The 9,486-nt window shown below is 45.0% G+C and overlaps 1 long non-coding RNA gene across 1 annotated transcript in view; it reads right to left on the reverse strand.

Annotated features, from left to right (window-relative positions):
- The window catches only part of LOC308482141, a 25,212-nt gene extending 16,955 nt beyond the window's left edge, over positions 1–8,257 (reverse strand). The window contains exon 1 of the long non-coding RNA XR_013989079.1: positions 8,093–8,257. This is a non-coding gene — a long non-coding RNA (uncharacterized lncRNA). The remainder of the gene's footprint in view (positions 1–8,092) is intronic.
- Between the last annotated feature and the right edge of the window lie 1,229 nt (positions 8,258–9,486).

Here is a 9,486-nt window from a genome sequence, read left to right on the forward strand (position 1 = left end):
CATGTGATATGGATCTGAGTGGTTTCCACCTTGCCCCACACCATTCCAAGGGAAAACCTGCTCTTTAGCGCTAAATTAGAGCAAATATTAATCTAGAGAAAACCCAAATTGCTATTTGCTCCGACTGAGCACTAAAGAGCAGTTTCCCCTGCAGGTGAAGATGTGCAGATAAGCTCTAAGTTTTCGAGGTCAGAGGCTATCTCAGTGAGGGTTTAACTACATGCGATTGACTCACGTGTGACCTTGAATACATGTGGCGTTGGAAATAATTAAATAAATAGATTCAAACCTGGAAATGGCGGGTGGCTCGCAAGGAGCCTGAAGAGGACATCAGTGAAGGTGGAGGAAGTCCCAAAGAGACCAGAGGCACAACAGGGCTTTGTTTACGCTGCTCAGCCTCCCCGCCTAACAGCTGATCTGTGGGGTAGCGCAGCCTCAGCCACTTTCCTGCGTGTCCTCCAGCTTCCTCCTGGTCCCAGAGCTTCAATTCTAGTTGTGGATATTTTGGGGTACAGTATTTTTGGTATGGATTGAAGAGATGCTGTAAGGCTAACACAGCAAATAGTCAAGAATGATGGGAGTTGGTGGAGCAACATCTGAAAATCCACACTCTCTCCATATCTGTTATAGATGCAGGGCAGACATGAAGAAACAAAGAGAGTTGTCCTTGCTTTGTCTGAGTTGGCCCTTTGATCCCCATCTTCAGCAACGGGCTAGTACAGTGGTACCTCTGGTTAAGAATTTTATTCATTCTGGAGGTCCGTTCTCAACCTGAAACTGTTCTTAACCTGAGGTACCACTTTAGCTAATGGGGCCTCCTGCTGCCGCCGCGTGATTTCTGGTCTCATCCTGAAGCAAAGTTCTTAACCCGAGGTACTATTTCTGGGTTAGCGGAGTCTGTAACTTGAAGCATCTGTAACCCGAGGTACCGCTGTAATACTAAACTTTCTCCTGCTGTAAGGCTTTCTTGCAGAAGCGTCATGAACCCCCTAAAACACATTATTTCAAAACATGACTCTAAAGACTTGCAATTGGAAACTCTGCAGAAATATTTAGCAAATGTTCTGCTCAGCACCTCTCACTTGTACACTAGTTCTTTGTGGTAAAGGATACTCATGTAATTTCCATGTTACATAAAATTGCCAAATAGACACTGCCACCTGTTGGACGGAGCAGCGTTCTGTGAGGGGAGACACAGAGCTAGGAAATAAACAGCAGCCCTTCTGAACTGTGCTGACATATACCCCATAGTTCTTCATTCGTAGTCGAGTGGTCCTTTCCCACATGCACACGCATTAAATGTATTGATATAGGGCACTGTCCTAAAATTTCCTCTGCGCAGATGAGCCCTCAGTCATAGTAGCTCAATAGGACCTCTAGGCTAAGAAGTAGCATACAGTCATGCCTTGGAAGTCGAACAGAATCCATTCCAGAAGTCCGTTCGACTTCCAAAACGTTTGAAAACCAAATCGTGACTTCTGATTGGCTGCAGGAAGCTCCTGCAGCCAATCAGAAGCTGCAGAAGCCCCGTCGGATGTTTGGCTTCTAAGAATAGGTCGTAAACCGGAACACTCACTTCCAGGTTTGCGGCGTTCAGGAGCCAAAACGTTCAAGAACTAAGCTGTTAAAACCAATGTACAACTGTAATGGATACTGGGTGCTTATGCAAAGGACCAAGGATGAGCGCTACCTTCAAGCTCTGTGAATGGCCCGTTGTCTCCATCTGGGAGCAGAACACAAGTTGGGCTGGCCAGGCCTTTGCAGCAAGGCAGTTCTTCTTACATTCTTGACCTTGTACAAGCACCGCTCACATGGGTGTCTTAACAACATGCAGCAAGGATTAGCAAGGCCAACCCAGAACAGAATATTTTAAAAACCGCACACGTCTTCTCTCATGTGCTGCTATTGTCCCACAAGGTTTTACCTGTACCGAGAGAAAAGCACACACAGAAGCCACTGTTGTGTTCTCTCAAATTCAGCTGAAGGTAGTTCCTAATGTCTCTTTGAAGAGGGAACACATTTCTGTTACACTACTCTGCCCAAACTTGTTTGTCTAGAGGGCTTAAGCAAAAGGGGTGCATACTCTCCAACTCTTGGTAGTCCCTTCTTTTCATGAACCAGCAAGGAAGTACTCATGTCTTCTACAGAAGGATGTTCTTGCCAGGCACACAGTTCCAGCAAACCAGAGAATCATCACGGAAGGTGATTTCATTGATTGTATTCAGAAGCAGGAAACAGTGCATTGCTTGACCATGTTTGTATCAACTGCACTAGCTTCTACTATAGGTTTTTAACAAGCACTGCTCTAATTTCCCCATTTTCAAATATTTCCTCCTAATAAAATCACAATGCCTTGGATGGGAGCATGCCTCGTTTAAGCTCTCCAGGTTATGAAAAAGAAGAAGAGGAGTTTGGATTTGATATCCCGCTTTATCGCTACCCTAAGGAGTCTTAAGGGATGCAGGTGGTGCTGTGGGTTAAACCACAGAGCCTAGGACTTGCAGATCAGAAGGTCGGCGGTTCAAATCCCCGCAATGGAGTGAGCTCCCGTTGCTCGGTCCCTGCTCCTGCCAACCTAGCAGTTCGAAAGCACGTCAAAGTGCAAGTAGATAAATAGGTACCACTCCGGCGGAAAGGTAAACAGCGTTTCCATGCGCTGCTCTGGTTTGCCAGAAGCAGCTTAGTCATGCTGGCCACATGACCCAGAAGCTGTATGCCGGCTCCCTCAGCCAATAAAGTGAAATGAGCGCCGCAACCCCAGAGTCGGCCACGACTGGAGCTAATGGTCAGGGGTCCGTTTACCCTTTACCTTTAAGGAGTCTTAAAGCGGCTAACAATCTCCTTTCCCTTCCTCCCCCACAACAAACACTGTGAGGTGATCTGGGCTGAGAGACTTCAGAGAAGTGTGACTAGCCCAAGGTCACCTAGCAGCTGCATGTAGGAGCGGGGAAGCGAACCCGGTTCACCAGATTACGAGTCTACCGCTCTTAACCACTACACCACACTGGTTATGTCAAAGTACCCTAACAATCTGGGTAGCTCTTTAAGTGAATTACAAAGTGAATTTATATGTATGTAGAATATAAGAAAATGCTTATTTATTCCAGGTTTCCATGATTGGGTTTACTATTATATTTCACTGAGCCGAGAGTACACTTTTATTTATCCAGCCAAGTGAGATATTTCAAAGCAAATATTTGATACTTCTTGTTCCAAAAGAATAGCAATCCTATTCCGTTCAGGATTTAACTAAGCTTTCACAGACACCCACCAAGCCACCTGGTAATATAGATTTAAATTTGGCATTGCTAGCGGGCCTTTCAATATACCTCTTTGAGGTACTTAAACTAAGCCTTCCAAATGAATAGCCTTCCAAATGAATATTCAATATGGTCTGCCATTGTTTCAGTTTATACATAAAAATATATATTAGCAATGACTGAACTATAAACAGGGTTTTAGGAAGCTTCTCTTCTTTCAGCCAGGAAGAATGTTCTGGCTTGACATTTCTGAATCATGAGAATTGCAATTCTCACCATATTTTCAAGTCTTAGATAATTTCGTGAAACAGTGGCTAATGGATCCTTCGGATATCTGATCAAAATCCAAGGCAAGAAATATCGTCTCTTTTTAAAAGTCCCAGTATTTTTAAAAATCTCTCACTGCCTCGTCTTATTAGGTCAGATTAACAGTGCAATCCAATGCATGTTTACTCAGAAGTAAGTCCCATTGTCTTAATTGGGGCTGATTCTGAAGTGAGCGTGTGCAGGATTGCAGAGTAAGTTGTGATATATTCAGGATATATTTTAGGCTTATCCAAAGGCTCATAGAATTGTAGCATTGGAAGGAATTGTAGCGTCATTGTGGGCAATGCAGGAATCGTGCCCACAGCCATTTGAGGTGGACTCGAACCACCAGCCTTCTCCTTTACAGATATACATTCACTGACGTTATTGACATTTGTTCTTTCTGCAGACAATTCCCCTGTAGCTTATCATTCACTACGGCGGGCTGCCATCTGACAAGCACAAATCCAAATCCAATGCAGCTAGTCAAACTAGTTTAATTGTTCTTTCGATCCTGGTCAGTATCATGGATTCGTTAATGCTGTGACCTGAAATTTCAGCACATCAATGTAACTTTGGCAAGGAGCATTTCAGAGAGTTGGTCTACAGGCAGCTCCTTACTTGCATGTGACATCGCAAACATGCAGCGCCAGGATCCCAGAAGTGGCAGGAGAGAGTGGGAAAGTCCTTGTAACTCACGAGGAGACCCTCCCCAGAGCCTGGAGAGGGTGTCCTCTTTGGGCTCTGGGGAGGGTTTCCTCGTGAGTCACAAGGACTTATGCACATTTTACTTATGCTCGCAGGGGCCTGGAACATAAGCCCCACATAAGTGGGGAGCTACCTGTCCTATAGTAGTGACCGAGAGCCTGAGCTACAAATTGCAAAGCCCTTGTTTTGAATAAGTCTCCACAGGAATTCACTAGGTGGTTGTACAGAAACTACACTCTTTCAGACTCAGTCTTCTGATCTGTAAAATGTGGGAATATAATACTGAAATACCATAAGACTCGTTAGTATTTATCAAATTTATGAACCACCCTTCATCCAAAGATCACGGGGCAGTTGACAGTATGAAAAGACAAAATACATGACAAAAATTAAAATAAATAGATAAAAATACCACCGTCCTTGTTGTAAGGACTACAGCAAGATAATGCACTTGAAGTGCTTTGATGACTTGAAAGGATAACTGAAATATACTCGGAGTCCTGCAGTGATTTCATTGCAGCTTGTAAAACAGTGATTGAATTTCCCCCAAACCTCAGGCTTTTATATATAGTGGTACCTCGGGTTAAGTACTTAATTCGTTCCAGAGGTCCGTTCTTAACCTGAAACTGTTCTTAACCTGAAGCACCACTTTAGCTAATGGGACCTCCTGCGGCTGCTGCCGCGCCACCGGAGCACGATTTCTGTTCTCATCCTGAAGCAAAATTCTTAACCCGAGGTACTATTTCTGGGTTAGTGGAGTCTGTAACCTGAAGCGTATGTAACCTGAAGTGTGTGTAACCCGAGGTACCACTGTACATTATTTACACAATGAGTCCCATCTGATTGGCTGATTCTGCTTCCCTCCTGGAACCTGATTGGTCTTCTCCTGCAGACCAATCAGTTGTTGCATTCTACGATCCTACCAGCCTAATAGGCTGATTAACTTCCTCCTGGAGCCTAATTGGTCTTCTCCTGCAAGCCAATCAGTTGTTGCATTCTAGGATCCTACCTGCCTATTGTTCTAGGATCCAAGCTTAGTACATAACACCAATGTTAAATATGTGTCATTGATCAAACCTATTCATTCTTAAGGAAATCAGCCTTGAGTGCTCACTGGAAGGACAGATCCTGAAGCTGAGGCTCCAATACTTTGGCCACCTCATGAGAAGAGAAGACTCCCTGGAAAAGACCCTGATGTTGGGAGAGATGGAGGGCACAAGGAGAAGGGAGGCAGTGGAAGACAGGAGTGCCTGGCGTGCTCTGGTCCATGGGGTCACAAAGAGTCGGACACGACTAAACAACTAAACAACAAAACAACCACATCCTTTGCTCATTTTTTATTTTTTATTTTGGACTGCACCACAATAGCAGCAGCAATTTCACCATGCAGCTATAATCAATGTGGAAAAGGAGAAGGAGCAGAGAAGCTGTGAAGCTGTCAAGGACTTCTGTGAAAAGTTCAAGGTGCGTGAGCAAAATATAACTAAAGCTAATGGAAATATGATCTTAAAAATTAGGTTCGGTATCACAGTGTGACCGCGCCTGTCAGTGCCAGATTTACATACAGGCTGAGCAGGCTGCAGCCCAGGGCCCAGGGTTTCATAATCTAGGGGAACCTCAGCCTCTTGCCTTTAAAAAAACAAAAACAAAAACACCTATGCAACCTGCAACAAAATGTTCCCCTGTGTAGTGCATCAACTCATTCATGCATCTACCAGAGTTAATCTTGTTGGTTATAGTGAGGCTGATTTATCCCACATGTTCATCAAGTTGTTTGGGAGAACCTACTCCCCACTTTTGGGTCTCGGGTGGCGCTGTGGGTAAAACCTCAGTGCCTAGGACTTGCTGATCGCAAGGTCGGCGGTTCGAATCCCCGTGGTGGGGTGAGCTCCCGTCGTTCGGTCCCAGCTCCTGCCCACCTAGCAGTTCGAAAGCACCCCGAAGTGCAAGTAGATAAATAGGTACCGCTTTATAGCGGGAAGGTAAACGGCGTTTCCGTGTGCGGCACTGGTGCTGGCTCGCCAGATGCCGCTTAGTCACGCTGGCCACGTGACCCGGAAGTGTCTCCGGACAGCGCTGGCTCCCAGCCTCTTGAGCGAGATGAGCGCGCAACCCTAGAGTCGGACACGACTGGCCTGTACGGGCAGGGGTACCTTTACCTTTACCTTTACTCCCCACTTTTAGGGGCTTAAAATTTTTTTTTGTGGGGAAGTGGCACCTCTGCAACTCTGAGATTTACTCAAGCCTGCAGACAGCTGCTTTGAGTGCCTAGATGCAGTGCCAGATTTACGTATAAGCTAAACAAGCTACAGTTTAGGGCCCCGCTTTTTGGGGGGCCCCAAAAATGTAAAGGAAAAATAAACCTAGATGTACATTCCCAAAAAAACCCACTATTAATATACTTCTTCTTAACTGTATTTCAGTTCAACAATTACTTTGGTAAAATACATATTTTGTTATGCGCAAATGGCTTTAGATACCTATTAGGTCCATAAATTACCATATACCATATATTCAACACAAAAAAACAGTGACAATTTGTTGTTGACAAAGGACAGCTGGACATATAAAGGGCCGCATTACCTTCAGTAGCTTAGGGCCTCATCAAACCTAAATCCGGCCCTGCCTAGATACAGTAGCCCCAGTTTGACAAGAAGCAATGGCACTCGCCTCCTGAATAGAGTCAATGAGGTGAAATGCTGGGATGGGAACAAGTATAGCTGAATTTTTAGGGACGCGGGTGCCCCTGTGGGTTAAACCACAGAGCCTAGGAAGGTCGGCGGTTCAAATCCGCGCGATGGGGTGAGCTCCTGTTGCTCGGTCCCTGCTCCTGCCAACCTAGCAGTTCAAAAGCACATCAAAGTGCAAGTAGATAAATAGGTACCACTCCGGCGGGAAGGTAAACGGTGTTTCCGTGCGCTGCTCTTGTTCGCCAGAAGTGGCTTAGTCATGCTGGCCACATGACCCGGAAGCTGTACGCTGGCTCCCTCGGCCAATAAAGTGAGATGAGCGCCGCAACCCCAGAGTCGGCCACTACTGCACCTAATGGTCAGGGGTCCCTTTACCTTTACCTATAGCTGAATTTAAAAGGTTTATGGGGACTGTAGGTTGTCACTAGGCTTCTGCCATTATAGCAAAACATGCACCCTCCACTTTCAAGCAATTGCATGAGTTTCACCTACTGGGTACTTGGACATAAAAGATGTATACCAAGATCCTACTCAGCTTGTGATGTCCCTTATACGCATTGAACTCTGGCAGCATTTCTACTCTTTCAGAGAATAGTGCCAAAAAGATGGCTATTTTCAGCGCTTTTTTTCTGGGGGGACGCAGGGGGACGCATACCCCTATACATTTTGTGACTCTAAGTTTGGCCTCATTGAGGGGCAGTATTTCAGTATGAGTAGGAAAATGAGAGTACCCCTAAACATTAATTTAGTGGGGGTGTGTGTGGCTATTTTCGACATTTGCAATTTGGTGCGTGAGAAAGAAATGGTGCTGTGCTTCCACATTTCTGCCCTGAGCTAAAGTCTTTTGCTTTCTATCCAAGATTCTCTGCCATATTTTAGTTCTCGTTTAGAAAGGCTCTTTGCATGTCTGCTTATCTATAAAGAGTTCTGCTCAATGGCGTTTCAGCAGGCGATGAACTGACCGCAGCAGGAAACGCCAATACATTAAAAGGAAAGGAAACTCTGATGTTATACAGCAACTGCTTCATTCGCTCCCCCTCTTCCCGCATTAATTTCTCATTCAGTCTTTTGGCAGTTAAAGCACTGATATTTTAAAAGCTATCCACATTTTTATAAACAAAAACTTACCTCCTTATTTTCCCAGTTCTCATAAAGAATAGTCTCTCTTCCTTGTGGTTTTCGGGATATCAGCCAGGGTTCTCTTTAGCCACCCCTTCTATCAGTTCACTCTTTTCACTAGTTTAATACTCAAAGGTGATAACATAATCTGGAATTGTGAAAAGGGGAACAAAAATACAGGTAATTAACAAATAATGAAACTCCCTGTACAGCCAGGTACACAGAACTTTACAAAATAATGTGCTTTTATGCTTCAATTTGTCGTAATTTATGTGCTTCCCACATCTCAAAATTCTCTTTTTGGAGAAGGATCCATACCACCAGCTCAAGCCCCCGGGTTGTTTGCGATTCATTATACAGTGGTACCTCTGGATGCAAACGGGATCCGTTCCGGAGCCCCGTTCGCACCCTGAAGCGAACGCAACCCACGACTGCACGTGGACGGGTTGTGATTCACTGCTTCTGTGCATGCGCGTGATGTCATTTTGAGCCTCTGCACATGCGCGAGCGGCGAAACCCAGAAGTAACAGAGAAATTGCAAAGAAGCCACGGAGAAATTGCAAAGAATTTCATGGGGGAAAAGAATAGTCCCAATTAAACAACAATTTCTGGTTGAGACTATCTCCTTGTGAGGAGAAGCCCTTGTGTAGTTCACCCCCCCCCCGCCCCACATGTGCTCAGCAGCGAAGCTTTGCAAAGCCTTTTCCTTGAGGGAAAGCTTTTGCAGAGCCTAAGTCGCTGCTCCACATCGCAGGGTTGGCAGCAGGGTCCTCAGGTGAGAAAACATCTTGGGCCACCCCTGCCATGGTGGGGCAACTGCAAGCATTCTTGAATGGCACAGATTATTTAGATCCATTCCAATCTGGCCACGAAACTGAGTTGCCCTTGGTTGCCCTGCTGAATGGGCTTTGCAGAGAGTGGGGTGGAATCTACACACACACGCAGTGAAAATGCTTTCTAAAAAATGTTTTGAAAAATACATTGAATTTGGCATAGCTCACTCTCGCCTTCTAGTGTCACATTTGTGTATTGCACTTTACAACACATTTGAAATGTTTCATTTGCAGCTGTATAGCTGAGTCCTGGACAGGGGAAGTGCAAGTTTGCTCTCGATCTCTTGTCAGCATTTGATACCATTGAGTATGATATCCTCCTGGACTGGCTCCGGGAAATGGGAATTAGTGACACTGTATCACAGTGGTTCCAATCCTACCTTTAGGACCAAGTCCCTAGCAGCTACATTAGTAGAAGTCCTCTTTCCCCACCCTGTGTTCCTCCAGAATGCCCAAATTTGGGTTGGCATACTCACAGCTATTTATATACCTTATTATATTCTGCCTCCTTCCACATTCAAGTGGCTATTAAAACAAACATAAAAGCAAAATAATCATTATACAGCTTTT

Source organism: Podarcis pityusensis, assembly GCF_964106645.2.
Source record: "Podarcis pityusensis genome assembly, chromosome: 7".
NCBI lineage: Eukaryota > Metazoa > Chordata > Lepidosauria > Squamata > Lacertidae > Podarcis > Podarcis pityusensis.